This window comes from Canis lupus, chromosome 38 (genome assembly GCF_011100685.1).
Source record: "Canis lupus familiaris isolate Mischka breed German Shepherd chromosome 38, alternate assembly UU_Cfam_GSD_1.0, whole genome shotgun sequence".
Lineage (NCBI taxonomy): Eukaryota > Metazoa > Chordata > Mammalia > Carnivora > Canidae > Canis > Canis lupus.
In genome coordinates, this window is record NC_049259.1 from 9,098,947 (window position 1) to 9,120,502 (window position 21,556).

General features: G+C 34.4%; 1 protein-coding gene across 4 annotated transcripts in view; it reads left to right on the forward strand.

Annotated features, from left to right (window-relative positions):
* The window catches only part of BRINP3 (BMP/retinoic acid inducible neural specific 3), a 376,978-nt gene that overhangs the window by 289,123 nt on the left and 66,299 nt on the right, over positions 1 to 21,556 (forward strand). The gene's annotated exons all lie outside the window — the stretch shown is intronic.

The following is a 21,556-nucleotide window of genomic DNA, read 5'->3' on the forward strand; positions in this document are numbered from 1 at the left end:
GAGCTCTATCCCAGGACTCCAGGATCTAACCTAAGGCAGATGCTTCACCTACTGAGCCATCCAGGGGCTCCATAAGGAAATTTTGGATGTGAAAAATATGATAACTAAAACAAAACACTCAGTGGACGGGTTCAATAACAGAATCAATGAACTGGAAGCTAGAACAATGTAAATTACCAAATCTGGACAACAGAGACAAATAAACCTAAAAATAAAACAACACAAACAAATGCATGAACAAACCCCCTAGAAGCTCTGGGAAACTGTGAAACTCTAACAAAAGATCAAACTTTCTTGTCATCAGAATCTTGCAAGAAGAGGACTAAGGAGAGGGCAAAAATTTTTCAAAGACATATAGCTGAAAATTAAATTTGGCAAAACCACATAAAACCTACAAGTTTAAGAAGATGAAAGAACCTCACACAGAAGAGACAGAAATCTATAGAGAAAAGACACATCATTGTCAAGTTTCTGAAAAATGCAGATAAATAAAAAGTATGAAAATAATGCAAAATAACACTTTACCTATAGGGATACATGACTTCTATTAATAAGTATGGAGACCACAGGAAATGACACAATATTTTTTAGTGTTGATAGAAAAGAAATATTAAGCAGGAATCAACATCCATGAATACTATCTTTCAGGAATTAAGGAAATGTTAAGACATTCTCAGATGAAGAAAAATGTAGATACATTTTCACCAACAGACCTACCCTAAAGTGATGACTAAAGAAGTTTTCTAAACAGAAAGGGCATAATAAAGAAGCAGAATATCAAGAAGGAAGAAAGAGCAACAAGTAAACATGCAGATAAATACAGATTCAGTAGACTTGCCTCTCAAGTTTTCTAAACTATGTTTTATAGCCAAAGAGGAGGGGGAGGAGCTATACCACCATCTGATGTGGTTCTCTATGTATGCGGAAAAATATTTAAGGCAATTTTATGACAAAAAGAGAAGAATAAAAGGACTTGAGGAGATAGGATAGTGTTTCTGTACTTTATTCAAACTGGCAAGACCTCTGCACTAGTATACTGTGATAAGTTATGTGTGGTTGATGTATGCCTACCACCACCATTTAAAACAGACCTATACAGAGGGATGAATTCAAATACTATATATAAAATTCTAAGAAGTTGGATGCCTGGGTGGCTCAGTGGTTGGGCATCTGCCTTTGGCTTGTGGCATGATCCAGGGTTTCCAGGATGAAGTCCTGCATCGAGCTCCCTGTGTGGAGCCTGCTTCTCCCTCTGCCTGTGTCTCTGCCTCTCTCTCTGTGTGTCTCTCATGAACAAATAAATAAAATCTTAAAAAAAATTCTAAGAAGTGTTCATGCAATGCACAGAAAGGTAGAAGAAGAAAGAAAAGTAAGAACAGGGAACAAAAAAGGAAAAAGTACAATGGACGGGTGTAGCCTTCACATATCATCAATAGTTTCATGAAATGTAAAGGATTGACCCTACTTGTATTTGGCAAAAAAACGTAAACAACCATAATGTCTCCCATTAGGTAAATGGTTAAATAAACTGTAGTGTACTTTTACCATGCAATTCTACTCAGCAATAAACAAGGAATGAGCAATTGTATTGGTAAATACAATAAATTGGATAAATCTCAAGGGCGTTATATTGAATGAATAAAAGACAAACACTCTCAGTAGATCGTATATTATCTAACTCCATTTGTATAACAGTTTTAAAATAGAAAAATTATGGAGGTTCAAAATTGGTTACTGTTTGCCAGGAGTTAGGGATGGTCAGAGGAAGAGGAATTGTTTGACTACAAAGAAGTAGAAGCAGGAATATCTTTGCAGTAAGAGAATAAAGTTCTGTATCTTGATTTTTGTGGGAATTAATCATCTACTCTTAAGATAAAATAGCATAGAACTACACATGTGCAATGTACCACTGTTGATTTCTCAGTTTTTATATTGCCCTGTATTAGTATAAAATATATTCATTAAGAGAAATGGAATCAAATCTACCCCTGATTCTGTCTCCATTTATTGTAGCTCCTGCAAATTTTCATTTTGAGATAAAAAGTTAAATAAAAGGTGCTTAGCACTAAATAATGGTGTGTTAAGTAAAGTTTACCTTCTCTTTTAAAAACACAGCTAGCTAATATCTTAACTTCTAAAGTCTTTGGAAAATCAGTCAGAAATAGACTCTCTTTGGTAATTTCAAGCTAATTATAAGTGATTTATTAAGTAATTCCTTGCACTAACTCATTTAAACCTCACAAATCCTCATAGGGTGCTACTATTATTACTTGTGAGAATACATAACTTCCCTGGATTTCTTGCCTGGTTCTACAAAAATTCTTAGTCTCTTAAAAACATGTTCACATACTATAAAAATTAAGACCTGTTTCCCTGTTTCAGAAGCTAATTGCTCTGATCTGGACAGTTAATAAACTTTTATCATCCCAAGAAGGTTGAGTAGTTATAACCCACACTGGGTTTCTTGCATCCCAAAGTTCCAGAAGAGACTATCTCCCTACATCTGAACATTCCAGATTTGCAGACAATACTGTAAAATTTGAAACACATGGAGCTGTCTGGTTCATGGGGAGATTTTACTTACACACCAGTGTTGAAGTTCAGATTCAGCCATGTTCGCTTCCAAGATCTTTTCAGGTGGGGAAGTGGACAGCTGCCTCCTTCTCTATGTGAACAGAACAGATAAATTTTCCTTACCTTGGCCAGGCTACTTGTGAAGAAAAAAATTTCATTATCACCTCATCATGCCACTCCAGAGGTAAGGACTAGGATGAAGGGGGCAGACACATCATTATTTACTGTGGGGTATTTCATAAGAAATCTGTCTCTGACCCAGAACATCTCATGTGCTCACTCAGGATAAAATGAACAGCAATGAATATTGCAAACCCAACATTCCTCCACTTTACAGAATACAAAACTGTGTCACAGATATGTTAAATAACCTTCCCCAAGGTCATCTGGTCTCTAGAGGACAGTGAGGGAGCAAAAGCCTAAATAGACTCTTCCAGAGTGTGTTCACTGAGCCGCTTTTCTGATGGAGAAAGCAACAATGCTATTTAATATGATTACAAACTAATATTAGGTAGGATGCCCTGCGTCTTTCTCACAGTAGACTTATTTTGCTAGAATGATGATTCACTTTGTACGCAAAGCAAATGTTATCTTGTTTTCATTGAGCAATTCCTTGGGGAATCTTTAATTAGATTGATGAAAATTCTGGATTCTTTTTAATAATTTAAAATAGGGCAAAAGAGTATTAGTAATTCCCACTTTTTGTCAAGAACGGGGACTGGGTTAGGAGTGTAGACAAAAAGGAATGTCAAGACCTGGGTTGTCATAGCTATTCAGAGACCTGGGAATATCACATTTAAGATTACAAACAGTCTCTGGGAGTTTTCAATATAATTATGTTTTCTTTATTATTTTGCAAGGGTGTTAATTGCCTACTAGTAATTAACTTCCCATGTGACTGTCAAGAAATGTAATCAATAGTAAGAGCAGAGGGACCAAGCTGTCATGGCTTGTGTGACCAGCATCCTCTTCTCAACCCTGGCAAGGTGTTTCTGTTTTAATAAAATGCACAGGTGCAAATGTGCGAGGTTACTCCAGAAAGCCACCAGCTAAATCCGTTCATCTCGTTCATCTCGTGGTTCTGAAATTAAAATGTAGCCAATCAGAACTTTGAATTATAATTGCCTCATTTTCAAACTTAAATACATTATGAGCCTCCTGCCAGTGCTGCACCTGGCAAATCTACTTATTAAAGTCATGAAGGGAAGACTTTGCTGAGACATTTTAAATATTATGCTGACATTGTAATAAAAGAAAGAAGAAAGGTAGGCATGATCTAATTTTACTGATGTCTGCTAGGTTTGGCAGATACTGTTATTCCTGCAAAGTTGATAACCAAATTTCAATCATGGAACTATTTCAAACAATTTTGTATGAAGTAAAACATACTAAATTTAAATATATTACCTTCCTTATAATTCTTCAAGTTTCTTTGACTATTTTTTTTATTACTCAAGCATTGTTTTATCATTTAATTCACCCAATTTGTTTAATATTCCTTTTCTTTGAAGCAAATCTTTTTTTCTTTCATCTCTGTAGTGGTTTTCTGTGCTTGTATAGACACTATGTGAGTAACAGGTAAGGGCTGTAAGGAAGATGAAACTCAATCTCTGTCACCGTGCTGGCAAAACACTCTGAGGTGTTCTGAGATGTGATTAATCTTCATCAGCGAGCAAGAAAGAGACAGAATCAGTGTTCAGATTTTTGCCATCAATATTTTAACCTAATCCCTTAGATATCTTTTCCTCCCTTTCTTAAATGCCATAAATCATAATAAAATATGAGATTTTTAATAATAAAGTATTAGTCTTAATTGATAAAAGGCATTCTTAAAAGTTTGATATTGCAACTAGTTTTTTATGAAATGCAATTACTCTGAATGAATATCTGTATAATTCATATGGTTATAACACTAACAGTACTGACAGCATACACAATAATTTTCAGAAAGAAAAATGTACACAAATTGAATTTAGGAAAATTCACAAATCTAAATATAATAAAAATGGGGAAACATAATGTGTACCAGATTATTATGTCCAAGAAGCAGTACGTGATATCCCACTGTTCTACATGACTTAGAAATTACAGGTTCATAGTACTACATACAAAACCTTCGGAGAATATGTGTTACAGAATTTATGATATTTCAGCTTTTAGAATAACAACGCAAATTTTTTTAAGATTTTATTTATTTGAAAGAGAGAAAGGGCATGAGCTGGGAGAGTGATTGAGGAAGAGGGAAAAGCAGACTCCAGGATGGGCAGGGAAGATAATTCTGGGCTCCATCCCAGGACCTGGGGATAAAGACCTGAGCCTAAGACAGACACTTAACGAGTGAACCATCCCGGTGCCTGAGAATAATAATATGATTTTTAAAAATTGCTTATTACATAACATTTGCTTGGGACTGTGGAATAGATTCATGTTGTTTCAGGAAAGATTTGTTTCTAAAAGAACTTAGGTAAGTAAGATCAGGCTTGGTTGTCAAATTAATTACAAATTCTTGTTTGACGTTTAGAGCTTCTTGGGTTTCAATATGATAAACATGGGCTTCTGGGAATTATTGCCAAAATATTATTTTTCTGTTATTTGGTAATTTTATTTTTATTAGAATTATGCATTGACATTATATATATATATTTTTAAGATTTTATTTATTTATTTGAGAGAGAGAGCACAAGCAGGGGAGAGGGCAGACCAGCAGAGGGAAAAAGAGAAACAGACTCTGCTGAGTAGGGAGCCTGATACGGGGCTTGATCCCAGGACCCTGGGATCATGACCTGAGCCAAAGGCAGAAACTTAACCACCTGAGCCACCCAGGCACACCATGAATTTTTTTCCCCAAACAAATAGCTTGACATTGAGTACCAAAATAATTACAAAGACACATATATTATTAAGTTATGTGTGGGTTTGTTGTCAATGGGCAAACTTGTCTGCCCTGACTACCACAGAAGTTGTGTATTGGGAGATGTCCACTTCCATGACAAATCACAAACAAAGAAGATGATATTGGTCTAGTGGTCAATGGATGGATAGTAAGGAAAGATGTCACCCATGTTATCTTTTAGTAATGCTGTCATCTGCAACTATTTACAGTGGAGGCCTCCTGTCTCATGCAATTATAGCTCTAGGGAAAGGAGTTAAAAAACAAAGACTTCATGTTATGTGTTGATTGCAAATGGCTGTGTTTGGCCATATGTTAAAGAAACAAATGAACTCTCTTCAGGACAGGAAAGAATAAGCTCTTTTTTGGAACATGAAAGGGACAAAGTCCAGAAATTCTAAGTCTTTCAAACTTAAAAGAGCTAACTGCTTCCAGTGTCCAAGAATTACAAAGTGAAGAAAGAGAAAGCCTAAGGGACACATGTTCAGTAAAGATCAGAATAAGGATGTGGTCTTCTGTTAAAATCTTAATACCTCCAAGGTAGTCAGTCCCCTTTAAATCTAAGGCAGGCAGAAAGGCAAAAATGTAAAGAGATGAAGCAGATCTAAGAACGATCTCTGGAAAAGAACTGTGAGTTCAGTTACTGCTAAAGAAGAATCATAGAAGGAAGAACTTCCCAGAAAGTAAAACCAGGGCCTAATCAAGGAACACTTTCAACCTCCAGGGTAAAGAGTCCATAGAGCATGTTGGAAGGTTTCAAGATGGCTATGAACAGGGACTCCTTTGTGTCTTCTATTCACACCCCTTACAAATGGTAGCGTTTATTGTGTTTATTTTGTCCCGCTTATAGTAGCTTATACCTTTTATAGTAGGTTTGAGAAGCAAATAAATAACACATCTTTTTTAGCTTAACTTGTAGACCATTGGGATCCATATCTGAAATTGATTCACAAATTAGTCCACATCTCTCAAATAACTTGACCTATGCACTTGAAACAGTGATGAGATATTTGGGTCATCTTCCCTGGGGAGAGTAGAGTACATTCTATATGTAGGAGGAAGAGAGGAAGGGATATTTGATGAACAGCAGGGTAGACTACCAAGATAGTAATGCTTAGCTGATACTCGATTTTCTCCCTTATTTTTCCTCGTCCTCTTACAGTTACATGGGACAAGTGACAAGTCTTAACAAACAGTATCAGTGCAAGTAAAGTGTGTAATTTATGGACTAAGGCAGTAAAAACAAAACACACACTACTTTCTTTTCTCCTACTGTGAAGACCAAGAAGGCCTTATGTTCCAGGGTATGCATTTAGAAGGTAGAGCCTCCATGGATGAGACCAGGATCCAGTAGAACCCCACTCCTGATCCACTGGGCCTGTAATATGAACAAAAAAGAAGCACTGTTGTAGTTTTAAGTATGTAGGTTTTGGGGGATAAATTTTTATAGAAGTAAAATGTAGCCTTTCCTGACAAAAGATAGCTGATACTGAATAAATACATATATTTCTGTTAATGTTTTTAGTGTCCTATTAAAAGTAAAAATTATACTTTTTGTTTACTTAATATACAATAGAAAAAAAGGAAAGTGTAATTTATTTGCAAAATATAACGGTTGTTTCCAAACCTTTCTTGAATAATCACATTGACTGCATTTATTTGTACAAAGAAGAAACATTTCTGGCCAAGGTCTAATGTTTCCATGGGTTCCAATACAAAAAACATCCTGTGAAATTAAGTAAGACGTTGTGAGCAACTAAAATCCATTTGAACATAAAAATAAATGTATTTTCATTTTAGTTCTTTGTGTTTTGACCCAGTATATGAAAGATGTCAAGATATTTTTAAGTAATATATCTTTGGTCAATTACTACCATAATGTTTGCACAATAGTGAGGCATCACTTTATTGAACATTTATTTGGGAGCTTGAAATATCAGTTCTATTGTAGATCAATCCCTCTGATAACAATTTTACTAGCTTTGCAATTTGCTATTTCAATTTAATATTGCCAGTGGTGTTAGACCTGCTATTACTTTTATTGCTTAGATTACTACTGAAAATATTGTTGTGAGGAAGAAGTAATATTGCCATGATTTTATTATTAGACCACTTTTCTTATACACAATGCCAGGATTCTACAAAAGCATCAGGCTCTCATACCATATGGTATCATTTATATCTTTTATGACTGGCTCTCAGGGTTCTTCTCCACAAAGAATAGTAATGGTGATTTTCAGAGCTATGATCATAGAAAGTCACCACCACATCATATCAAGTATTATACTCCAGTTTTGAAACTTGGCAGTACATTTTTGGGGGAAAAAAAATCAAATGATGGCTGTGTCAGTTTTGTTTTTCTGCCCCAGGTAATTCCAAGATAATCTACAATTTAAAAAAAAAAAAAAGGCAAGATTATCAAAAGTATGAAGCAGCTGTTAAATTTAAACTGACATATGATTTTTACTTTTTATTATTATGCTTAGATTATTTGAAAAATGAAACATTTTGTGTTCCATTCTTGGGAAATTAATATCATAAATCCCCTTTACCTCAAATTAGTAGTATAACTATCTTCTGTTGATAAATGCATAACATATGATATTGCTTCATACTATGAAATTGGTCCCATTTGTTATCATTATTATTATATTAATGTTATTACATATAATACATATTATTAATGTATTACATATAAGGGCAGCCCTGATGGATCAGCAGTTTAGCACCACCTTCAGCCCAGGGAGTGATCCTGGAGACCCGGGATGGAGTCCCACGTCAGACTCCCTGCATGGAGTCTGCTTCTTCCTCTGCCTGTGTCTCTGCCTCTCTTTCATTCTCTCTCTCTCTCTGTCTCTCATGAATAAATAAATTTTTAAAATCTTTAAAAAAAACTTACGTAGCTATGCAATAACTATATAATATATAAACTTTGATTATGACGGTTTATATGTATATTATTCTCCAGAGCAACATATCTCAAAGTATAGTCAGGGGAAACCTGGTGGTCCCTGTGATACTGTCAGGAGGTCCACAAAATCAAGCCTCTTATTATAATGTTTTTGAAACATTATCGCTTCTTTTTTTACTTTCATTGTCTTATGAGGCATAGTGGAGATGTCTAGAAACTTCCTGGTGTGTGATATTGCAATAAATTGAATGCAGAAACAGGTATGAGATGCAGATATTTTCTCTTAAGTAAGATATTTGCAAAAATGTGAAATAATGCCAATCTTTTATAAAATACATTTTGTCTTCAAAATACAGTTATTTTTCAAAATATGTTGATTATATGCAAAGTGTTAATTACTCTTATTGTACATGAGCAACTAAATAGATATTTAATTCAATTTGGTATATACCTATAAAATATCCCACATAAACAAAAGTCTGTAGGCTTCTCAATAATTTCTAAGAATATAAGAAGCTCATAAGATAAGAAATTTCAAAAGTATTATTCCACACTTTTTCTTGTCCATCCTCGGTTGCAAAAATCTGTGTGTTACAGAAGTGAGGTAGTAATGTTTGTACTGCTTCATGGAATCGAGGAGATGTAGAATAAAGTCTCTCCTTGCCATTGGGTTTTCTCTCATATTTAAAATATGCCTGCTCCACCTTCAGGTCTGCATTTCACTTCAGGAAAGGCCTGAAAGGAAGAAGAGCAATACCTAAATATGAAAAGCAAAACTTTATTCATACCCCTGCCCTCTTCCCCTACCACAGACTGCTGCTTTTGTTACACTGGTCGGAATGTTGTTATATATCCACCAGAGGCTACAAGTTGTTTTATATTTGTCCCATTGCTGTCAACAATAAAATCAATGTTCAGTAAGAGACAATGAATATGGTAGGAAACCAGCCACAACTCTTCACCTTCTTTCTTCATCTGAAGTTGGTAAAATTAAGCTATGAAAGGCATATGGGAACAAGGGGCTTGAAATGGGAGATAATACTTCCATGAGGAAGGAACTTGGAAGGGAAGAGAATCAAAGGGATGGACAGAGAATTAGGAAAACATCTAAATCTACTTAGTCTTGAAGCCCTGGAATAGATGGAAAAACTATGGACAGGTCCAAGAGGCTGCATGCATCTAACCACTGGAAAGATGGAGCTTGTGCAGAGGTGTTTGGAACTTGCTGCTTCTGGGCAAGCTGCCATTTCTGTGGCAACTGCTAAATCTGTAGAAGCCACCATATTACTGAATCTTGGGAAGGACTGCTTCTGTCATGAGTTTCTTGTAATAAACTTCTGAAAATCATGGTTACCATTTCCTATCTGCCTTCCACATTCCACAAGTCTCTCTGATTGACAAACTAACCTGGAAGTGTTCAAGGAAGGGGATTTCGGGAAAGATTTCTCAGCTTCAGACTGATGATGATGAGTAACAATTGAGTACAGCTGCCAACAATTTGTGTCATGTAAATACGTCTGAGATGCCTTAATTGGGAATAAATAGAATAAGCATGAACAATTAGCAGAGTCACATATTGTTTTAATTTTTAAAAAAATCTCAAGTTCCTAACAAACACAATATTATGGAAAATGTATTGGAGGGACACAGTACAAAATATATTTGGTTAATTGGATCTGGATAAAAAAGCCTTAAAAAATTAAAACATATGAGGAAATACTTTCAATTCATGCCTAATGAAAGTAGAGAATATAACATCTCTTAATTTTACATAAAAACGAATATATAAATATTTCAGGAAGGAGTTACTATATTACCAATTATAATTCCTATATATATTAATTCTATACATGCATATGCCTATAAACATGTTTAGGCATTTATTTGTCACCACAGGCAATGACTCTGTCTTACTGAACATTTTATCATACTTTTATGCTAGTAGATACCTCGATTACATGTAAGACTTTTGTAAGAAAGGAAGAAAAATAAAAGCAGATTTCAAGTGTATATCATACAGCCACATAACAGCCTGCCTTCTCCATCCTTCTTAGTTGTATGTAGAGACATTCAATGTATCTGCTGGAGACAACCTCCTTGTCTTGATAGTTTCCTTGCTGCTTCTGTGCAAGATCTGGGTTGTTGTTTTTTTTCTCAGAAACTTCGCTATTTGAAAGGTGTGTTTACTCTTTGTTGAAGTTTGGTTTTCTGAAGCTCTAAAACAATGTATTAAGCTTCTATCAAATAGCCAGGGACTCAGATAATTTCTCCAATAGGGTATTGGGAGTCCTACCTATTGTTGAAACTATGCTAGAAATAAACTATATCAGAATAGCTTAATATTATTTTTTTAAAGATTTTATTTATTTATTCAGGAGAGACACACAGAGAGAGGCAGAGACATAGGCAGAGGGAGAAGCAGGCTCCCTGTGAGGAGCCCAGTGTGAGACTCGACCCTAGCACCCCAGGATCGGGACCTGAGCAGAAGGCAGACACTCAACCACTGAACCACCTAGGGGCTCCAAGAATATCTTAATATTCTTTAAGCTTATTGGTAACTTAATTATAAATTTGCCAACTTGAACATTATTAAAAAATGATGATTTTTGTTATAGAGTTTTAAAATTACCTTGCCTGAAGACACTTTATAATAAATATGCGAATTAATGTTATTTCAATAATTATTATATTTTCACATATTTTAATAACATGTAACATAAGAACATAGTATATAAAATACAAGTTTTGGGTGAAAGTTCTTAAAGTACTAACTCAACATTTCTGTAGAACTATGTTCATAGAGAAAGCACTAAACTTCTTTCGATTCTACTCTCATTTTTGAAAAGGGATAAAAACTGCTGCAAAAAAAGGACAGGGGAGGGTGGAACCAGACACACTTTTCCCACTTCAAGACAAGGCGTGTATCGTTTGTGTATTGCTGGCTATTGAAGGCATATGATATAGAGTCTCTTACTTCTCACCACCGTTACCCTCACCTGGGATTGTCTGCCTAATAGTAGGCACATGATTTCTCATGAACTCGATCTCATTGCTTGTGTGTTCCACAATTTCTCTCTAGCTATTACTTACAAGCCTTCATAGCTGGATGAGTATAATTCAACATCTCTAAATCACGGTTTTCAAAAATATACCATGGACACAGCAGTAATTACAGTGTAGAATTAAGAGAATTAGGTGCCTAGAGGAGCACTTGATATTTAAAAGATACTGAATGTACATTTTACTTACCCAACCAAGAATATGTACTTTCAGTTTTGCTTTTAAGCAATGGTTACAATTTTGGAAGATATTTCAAATATTTATCAATATTCTGAAACATACCTTAGTCTGTCATTTCGCTACCTGAAATTCATTTGTCAGTTTCTCAACTGTAAATTAAGAAATTCATCTATTTTTTGTTTTTGCATTGTTGCTTTCAACCTGAATTCCCTTTTTCCACAGTAGTATTCAGGCTTAGAACTATAATATGCAATTTTTTTTTTAATTCTGTTTTCCCACATGAATAACTTGTAGCTTCATATTTTATATAACTAAACTCAAACTCTACTTTTCCAAAAGAATTATTCTGTATATGTTTATATTTAGCTTCAAGCATTTCTCTGGATCTTGTCAATTGGTTTAGCCACTTAAGAAATACAGACTTAATTCATACTATATATAATGTACTGTCTTAGGCTTTTAGAAAGGGAAAATACAAAGAAAAGTAAAATATTGCCCCAACTCTCAGAGAAATATAAAATGAGCTCTCCTTTTACGTTTTTTGACTCTGTTATTGTTCTAATTTTTCCCTCATAGTTGGCTTTATATGATAATTCCATAATTCAAATTAGTTTCACATCTTATCTTAATAAAGCTGGCCTGTCCTACTGTGCTGTTATGAGGTTGGATGTAATAACATTTGTAAAATCTGCCAAACAAAATACTTTTTAAATATAGAGAATAGTATTATTTTCCCCTGTTAACTCTCTCTTGTGTTTTTTCTTAAGGTAGGAGTCATGCTTTTTTCAGACTTGGTTTATTCTGAACTCTAATTAATAACTGTGCCACTTTGAACAATTTGCTGAGCCTTGCTAAGGTACATTTCCTCAACAGCAAAATGCAGAATATAATAGCACCCATCTCTAAGGATTGTTGTAAGAATTAAATGAGATAATCCATGTAAAGTGCTCAGCACAGCACACATAGAAACACTGAATATAAGAAGAAAAATAATGGCTAACATTTATCACTAATTACGTAAAAGACATTTTATTAAGTTTTCATGGTAATTATATCATTTAATTTACACAGAACTCCCATGAAGAAAGTACAATTGTTATAGCTACAGTGATTATTATTATAGTTTTACCACTTAACTAGCACAGTGATAGGCACACAGTAGATAATAAATACTTGTGAACTTTTGTTAAACTCTACATTATAATTACCTTTAAGGCCTCAAATAGCTCTATCAGTCAACATTCTTTCAAGAATAGAATCTGACCACAGCAGGAAAGGAATTTATTTAAAGATATGGATTGGTTAGTTCACAGAATCAGCAGGAGGACTTAGAGATTCTGGCTCAGAGGCTATGCTAGGAACACTCCCTAAATCACATAGAAAGAGCAATTTCTTGAAGACTTGAGGACATAAAGGAGCAAAAGAATCTGCAACTGGCACATCCAATACCCCAATACAGATGATTGAATTCATCATTATCAGTAATGTTGCTAGATAATTCATTTGATGAACTTCCAATATTTGTGCATCTTTGTTATGAAGGTCGTTAAAGGAGCAGTTACCTGTTCTTCATTTTGGAGATACTATCGAAATATGCCAGGACCACTGACTTAGAAATCTCACCCAGGCGTTGAGGGCTTCAGTTTTCATAAGATTTATTTGCAGTCCTTGTACACAGCTAAGGTATGGGCCAGCAGCCAGGATACCTGCTACTTGTGTTTTTCATGTCTCTTCAGTATGATGTCATTAACAAAATATGTCCTATGGCATGATGAGATGATCTATGTTCCTATGAAATAAATTGTGCTACAGAGGCTGTGAAATGATTGAACCCCAGAATAAAATGAGAATGTTTAGCTCTTGTACCTGACATATGAAAGGAAACTGCTTCTGGTATATCTCTGTTTACAATGATAGAGAAAACAGTTTGTACCAAGAAGAAGCTTTATCCCTAGTGCCAGGAGTCATGCCACCAGTAAGCTACCACATCTGGAATAGCAGTTTTAATTAGAGTTGCTCTATGATTAAGCTGTAGCCAACATGGTGAGTTAATTGGAGATGGAATATGAATACTATCCTCACAATTTTCAGTACTGAATGGATTTCTAATTCCTGCAATCGTGTCAAGCTTAGAAAACGAGCAATATCATTTTGGATTTAGTCTTTTGGTAGGAAAGGGAAGCTTCATTTTATCCTTCTTACCTTAATAGACTTATTTCATAATACATCAGGGAGCCAATATTCTCCTATTCTAATTCTTTAGTTAGGGACTGGGAAAATAAAAAATGGCATGAGGTAAGGTCCCACTGGGCCTAATTTGAAGGGAATTCAGGGAAAACCCAATACACTATCTTAATTCTATAAGACTACACACTGATTCCTGGAATATTCTGGTATTCAGGAGACCTAAGAATTAATTCACAACATAAAGGAAAGATTTGCCCTACTTAAACTATGTTATAGCAGTTCCAAGTCTTTGAAATGATTCAGGGTTGGGAATTCAATAGGGCCTCATTCTTCTCTCTCATAATGACTCAAGTCAGGACTTAGTCATCAGATTTAATTTTTTTTCAATTATACAAATCAAAAAGGACCTCAGGGCACTGGTCCTATATTTAAATCCTTTGGCATGATGAGCTGATTAATAAACTATATAATTCCTACTAGTTAGACCTCTCTAAGTAGTACCCTGAACCTGTTGTAGGTTACAATACCCATGTTCATCATACCTCTAATGACTAATAGCTGCTACTAGGCCTCAATCAGAGAGTATTAATTATATCCTCATTGAAATAAAAATTTTTCTGATTTCACACAGAGTTTCACACTAACTGGCATGCCAGCCTACAGAAAACAGCCACAGTATTCATCAGAGATGTCAGCATTCTTTTCACCAATGAAGCATTCTTTTCACCAATGAAGCATTCTTTTTCACCACGCACCAATACCAATGCATGTAATGTTTTTTTTTTTTTTTGCTCTATAAATTAGCAAATTCTTGATAGCCTATTGGAAAATTAATCTTATAATAGTTTCAACAAAATGATGGGTGATGGAAGTGGGTCATGAAGAACATCAGCTTTCCAGTGCAGGTCACTGTTTTGATCAAGATTATTACAATGGCTGAAAGCAAGACAGCATTAGTCTATCAGACAAAGAAGGTGCTGTTTCTTGGGATCAAGGAAACAAGTATTAATGATTAATGCTTTGAATTATTCTGAGTTAATTTCAGTCCTCTGGTATATCTACCTTCCAGTTCCTATGTTCCCATGCTTTCTTAGTGTTGTTTCTAACTTTAATTTAACAGATCTGGCAGGAAATTTAAATTCAATCTTGGGATCAAAGTTTGTTTTGAAGCCCTACAGCTGCAAGAGATAAAAGAGTCCTTTAGCACAGTCTTTGAAAGTCTCCAATATTCATTCTATTCTTTGAGAAGAAAGTGTAGGAATTTGAGCTCTTTAAGCAAGCCATCTCTATTTGTAGTAACCAACTCACCCTCAGTCTTTGAATTTTTCATGTTCTTCATTCAGTTCTATGCAGGCACATAGTCCCAAATATTCTTTCTGTACATTCTAGATGAGCACAGGTGGTGTTTCTATTGTCAAATTTCCACCCATAATACCATATGGTTTTAAAAACCCTCTGTCTCAATCAATCTTGGACACCAAGCATATGTTTTCTCTATTGCCCACAAGAGCTATTGCCAAACCACTTTGGGTACCAGTACTTGATTAGCCCAGATTCTTTGCTGGAAGTAAGAAAAACAGGCTCTAGCTAACTTAATCTGATAAGGAACTCATTAAAGGATATTGTATAGCATTTGGAATAATCAGGTAATCTAGAGAAGTATGCTTGTGCTGCATAGTCAACATAAAGTTAAAAATCTTGCCTAAGACTTATTTATTGAGGTCATTGCTGCTAACTGCAATAAATACAAGACTGCTCCTAAACACTACCATTCCTGCTGTAAACACCATTTCCAGAGTGAATTGCTCTGGGCATCTTCTTTGCTATTGCATCAACAGCTTAAGATTCAAACGCTGGGTGGGTACACCAGATTCCTATAGCTTATATGATGCACCCACTCTGTATCTACAAGGGAACTGGAAATGTCAAGATCTGAGCCTTGCAGGTTTTGTCCTTAAAGGTCTAGGTAACTTCTCAAACATTTGATAAAGAGTTCATAAACTGGACAATCCAATGAAGGACAGATTAATTGGCTCATGGTAATAAAGATTTTAATATAAAAGTATGCTGTATTTTTCAGAGAAAAAGAAAACAGGAAAAACATGGCTTATTTCTAGGCAGCTTCTGGGGAATTAGGATCAGTTTTAGATTTATGCCTTTGTCGACCCATCACTTTGTAGCCTCATAAAATTGGCCAGTTCACAAGCTATGGAACAGACTTGCCATGTACTTTATGCAGCATTATAGTATTTTGTCATTTTCAGTGTAAACTCTATAGCCGTGACTTATAGAACGGTATGAATAGGCTTGTGCCAATATGTACCTACTCAAAGTCATGCCAGTGATTTACTGTAGAAGTTGGGAAAGTACTAAACGGATACAAATCATTCAAATAGTCCCTAGGAATTTTTTTTTTAATTTTTAAAGTAAAGCTTGAGTAATTATAGTCAGAATTATGAAGTGGGTCAAAATTTGTGTATTCCTTGCATTCTCTCAGGGGTCAAATTTTCATTTCAGTCCTTGGTAACTTTCTGCCACTCAGGACGCTGATTGCCTGAATTTTCTCTCTCTCAGCATATTTTCACATCAGACCTCTTCCTACTCACATCCGGATCCACTTATGTCTCAGTCTTATATGTTACTACTTAAGGTCATAGTTTCTGTGCTGTGAAGGTTTGCAATTAATATAGGTAAAACTTTGCTAGTGAAAATCAGAAGATAGAAGAATCCATGCTCTCTCATAGAAAACTGTCTTGTGAGGAACAAAGAGTAGCTTTGCAACAGAGTGTTCTGAAGACTGGTGATAGGCATTTATTAGCTCTGGAGATACTACTTAGCATAGGAACAAACCTATTTTAGACTAAACCAACAAACTAATAAATAAAAATATAGCCATAGAAACAGAATGTATTTTGCCATGTGTTCAGGGTATAGTACTGCATTCTGTGTGAAGAAGTAGTAGTTATTTTATTAGTTCATTGCTTATAAAAATTTTGTGCTACTACAGTTGTTATTAATATGCATTATTTCAGAAAATCCTGCATTCCCAACCATAAGCAGGAGACATGAGTTCAAAGGCATTATGTTGGTAATGTCATAAAATCAGAAATGATGATTCTTTCTGTTTAAAAACAATGTTTCATAGATTCTTCGAATGTATCTGACATATATATATATTTTTTACCTATTACCTTCTTTCATTTTAAGATGCCCTGTGTCCCTGCATATTTTCCTAGATATTGTACAATATTTTATTACTATAGTAAAGCTATTGCTATACTTTGAGAATAATTAAAATTGTCATCCATATAGCATTGTCATTTCTACTGAAAAGATACTTTGATTGTCTCAATATGTTAAGAAAAAAATGCATGAAATGTGAACCAGTAGACTTTTACTTTCATATTAACAAGCAGTTAATTAAGATCGCTTTTTAAGGGATGCCTAGGTGGCTTAGCGATTGAGCATCATGCCCATGCCCCAGCGATTGGGCATGATCCTGGGGTCCTGGGATCGAGTCCCATATTAGATTCTCTGTGGGAAGCTTGCTTCTCCCTCTGCCTGTGTATCTACCTCTTTCTGTGTCTCTCATGAACAAATAAATAAAATCTTAAAAACCAAGACAGCCAAAATATACTATTGAATTGTCAATATACTATGTGTATATCTCATGTGTCATTTTTAAAAAATTGATTTTTTAAAAGATTTTATTTACTTATTCATGAGAGACACAGAAAGAGGCAGAGACACAGGCAGAGGGAGAAGCAGGCTCCATGCAGGGAGCCGGATGTGGGACTCGATCCCAGATCCTGGGATCACGCCCTGAGCCAAAGGGCAGACGTCCAACCACTGAGCCACCCAGGTGTCCCTTGGCTGTCTTTTTATATTGATTCACAATATTTATTTAAATTTTAGCCAAAAGCAAGTTCATCTGAATTCATAAAAACCATAAAAGCACCAGTTTCCTCCCTCAGTTCTTCCTAACCATAGTCTTACTTTCTAATGGTAAGCAGCTTCTGTTTTGGATTATTCTCATGGATTTAGAACTTAAGAAATAATTTCTGAATAATAATGAAAAATACCTTATTAGTCTTCTACACTTTTGAGGAAGTAAATTATATTTTCTCAAAGCTCTAAAAAATTTAGCATGCCTTAGGGGGTGCCTGGGTGCCTCAGTTGGTTGAGCATAGGACTCCCAATCTGAGCTCAGGGTGATGAATTCAGCTCTGTATTGAGCTCCATGCTGGGTATTGGGCTTGCTTTAAAAAGAGGAAGAAGAAGAGAAAGAAGAAGAAGAAGGAGAAGAAGAAGAAGAAAAAGAAGAAGAAGAAGAAGAAGAAGAAGAAGAAGAAGAAGAGAAAGAAGAATGCTTTAGAGCACCTTTGAAAATATATTCTAAATCAGTTCTGAATAGAGATTCTGAATATTTAAAAATACATAATCAAAGATATACTGGTCAGTGATTATCATGTTCATTAGTATAGTCAGAAACAGAAATCAGGGTTACATATGACTGGCTATTTTACACCCTAAAATTTTTCATTTTTCTACTCTTACCTATTTGATTCAATTGTGAAGCATGAGAATAGAGTGCATATAAATACATTAGATCAATATGCAAATGCAGGAATGTCAATAAAAATTTTTGTTAACATTAGAGTTATGAAAGTAAAGATTATCTGTATTCTACACACATAGAAATGTCCAATAAAATTTACATGAAGGATTATTGGAGGGATTATATTAGCATTTAAAGCACTTAAAACAGTTCTTGTCAAAGTAAGAGCTAATGAGAGAGACACAGAGATGGGGTGAGGGGGAGAATGAATTAGTTCCAGAATTGGCTAATTAAATATCAAGTATTAACTAGAGTTACTATCAGGGGAAAGGGGGAAAAAAGGAACAAACTTTGTTCAACTATTTTTTTAAAAAACACTTCATTTTTAATGGAGAAGTAGTAACAGTATAGGAAGTTAACATGGTGCCTTGCTAGTCTTCTATAGTTATTGGAAAGTTGTCACTTAACCTAATTCTCCTTGCCCCCACAGAATTAACATCATGCATTTCTCTGTGTTATTCTTTGCTTCATGTGAAATAGTTTTATTAAGAAGACTGATTGACTATAAATTCCTGTGAGCAAGAGGATGTTTATTACCATTATCATTGTTGTTGTATGATTTTGTTTCTCTATTGTCCTCCATACCGAGCAAAAGTACTTAGTTGGTACATACTTAACTGGTGTTTCCAGATTAATATCTGTCTAGGAATCTAGATACTAAATTTAGTTTTTCTGGATTATTTTTATGCAACATTAGTTTGTTTTCTTTTACAAATTTATTCACCCCCAAATATATGGCTAGTCATTGTTTACTTGCCATTTGAAAAGCAATAGTGCTTTATTTTCAACATGGCTTCTAGCAACTACTGTAGGATAAAATGTTATCTGGCCTCCCCTAATCATTGTATTATCTCTTTGTAGTTACATAAATCCTTGGATTTATATAATAAGTCTACTGTATCATTCAAATTTCATGTTCACATTCTATAAATATGGATTTTACTAATTGCCTAGCACAAAGGAAAAGCTATCCATGGGAATATTTCTGGAGATTCTCTTGACTTCTAAGTAGAATGAATTTCAGAAACTGAGGTTGTTATTTTAATACTAGAAGTTATCTCATGTCATTTGCCATTGAAAAAAATAAGATGAAAGTTTATCCATAGTCGCTCTCATCGACTGACTGAAACATCTGTATGCTCTGTGCACAGCAGGTGTCCAATAAATGTTTTGAGTGACTGTCAGTGTTGACTCTTAATGACTTCATAATGAAGTGATTATTCAAGTGCCATGTTAAAACTATGTTTCTTAGAAATAGTATAGTGACAGTTTTCAGCTGACATACACTATTACATACACTTTGGTAATACAAAATACATCCTGTTTTAAAATATTATTTATCTTGAATAAAATTTACTAATTTAGAAACTCTCAGAAGAGTATTATAGCAAACAATGAAAATATGCAAAGCCATGAAACAATAAAGTCTTATCAAAAGTGTTCAAGTAAAAGATGACAATGAAATGAATGATTAGTTTTCAAAGAGGTGGCATCTGTTCTGTGAATAATCCAAGAAATGCTTTCCAATTTCCATGCATCAACTCCTTTATTCAAAAGAGGGAATTTCTCAAAAGAGACATATGGGACCACATGAAATGTAGGGTACTGTGAAATTGGAATTTTAAAATGCATCTCTTATTTATACCCCGCTTACTTAAAAAATGATTTGAAGCATATCAAGTGGATACATTCTCCAAAATCTCCCTTCATAAATCATTTTTCCTTTTGTTTTATTTTTCCTTCTTCTTGTGGTAAATGTCTAGACCATAAATGTCCAAAAGACACCAGGACTCTGTGTTCATTTGCTCCAGAAGAAATGACAACTCTAATATTCAGAATATAATTTTCTATTAATTGCCAAAAAGTTTTATTTGTCAGCATTGATGAAAGACTTTGGGTCGGAATATCAAAATAACCCTACTAATAAAATAAATATAAATTAATTGCTCTAAATATATATATGTCTGTGTGTGTGTGTGTGTGTGTTAATGTAATACACTTTTCCCAAGTGAATGGCATCATTTAAGAAATGATAATTTGGAGGTTTTAAAATAGTGCATTAGACACACTGCCCACATCAAGAAATGGCTATTGACACACCTTGTCCAAATCCAGTTAAATAAAAATAGCTGCAACTGAACATTAGAAAAACAACTGTTTTTGAATTGGATAACTAGCTAAAAGGTAATTTAAAGAAATGCTTATAACATCATAGAATTTTAAAGTGAAATAAGGTTATGATCATCCACAATGTTCTATTTCATTTTCAAAGGAGGAAATGAAGACACAGAGAGGCTGAGGTTTAATGCATACCATGTACTTTTTGATGGGTAACTAAAATTTATATTTATATTTATATTATATTATATTTATAGTAACTAAAATATCATTTGCCTCACTTGCCAAATACTACATCTTCAGCCACTGAAAACATCTTGTGGTGAGTTCCTGTGTTTGTGGGGAGGAGCAATCAGCCATCTACTACAGTGAAATGGGTGCAATATGATATTCTTAACACTGATATTTTAAAGAAATAGCAAAATGATACAAAGAGGTTTTTTTTTTTTTGTGGGTTTCTTTTTTACTCCTAGTTCATAATATTTACTTTAGAAGAAAAGGAGAGATGGGAGGAAAGGCTATACTATCTCTTTTTATTGGTTTTTACTGTGATAAAACCATACAACATAAAATTTCCCATTTTATCTATACAATTCAGTGACATTAATTACATTAATGATGTACAACCATCACTGCTATCTTTTTTTGAAAAAGTTTTCATCACCACAAACAGAAATTCTGTAGCTATAATCCAATAATATTCCATTCCCTCTTCCCTCACCCTTTGGTAAATTCTAATCTATTTTCTATCCCAATGAACTTGATTATTTTAGATATTTCATATAAGTGGACTCATACAATATTTGTCTTTTTGTTTTAGTCTGGCTTATTTCATTTACATATTTTCAAAGTTTATTCATGCTGCCACATATGTCAGAACTTCATTATATTTTTATGGGTCAATAATATTCATATATATCTATGTACACCATAATTAAGATATATATTCATTTGTGGATGGATAGTTGGTTTGTTTCCATCTTTTGGCTATTGTCTCAACTCTCTTTTGTGTTAAGAT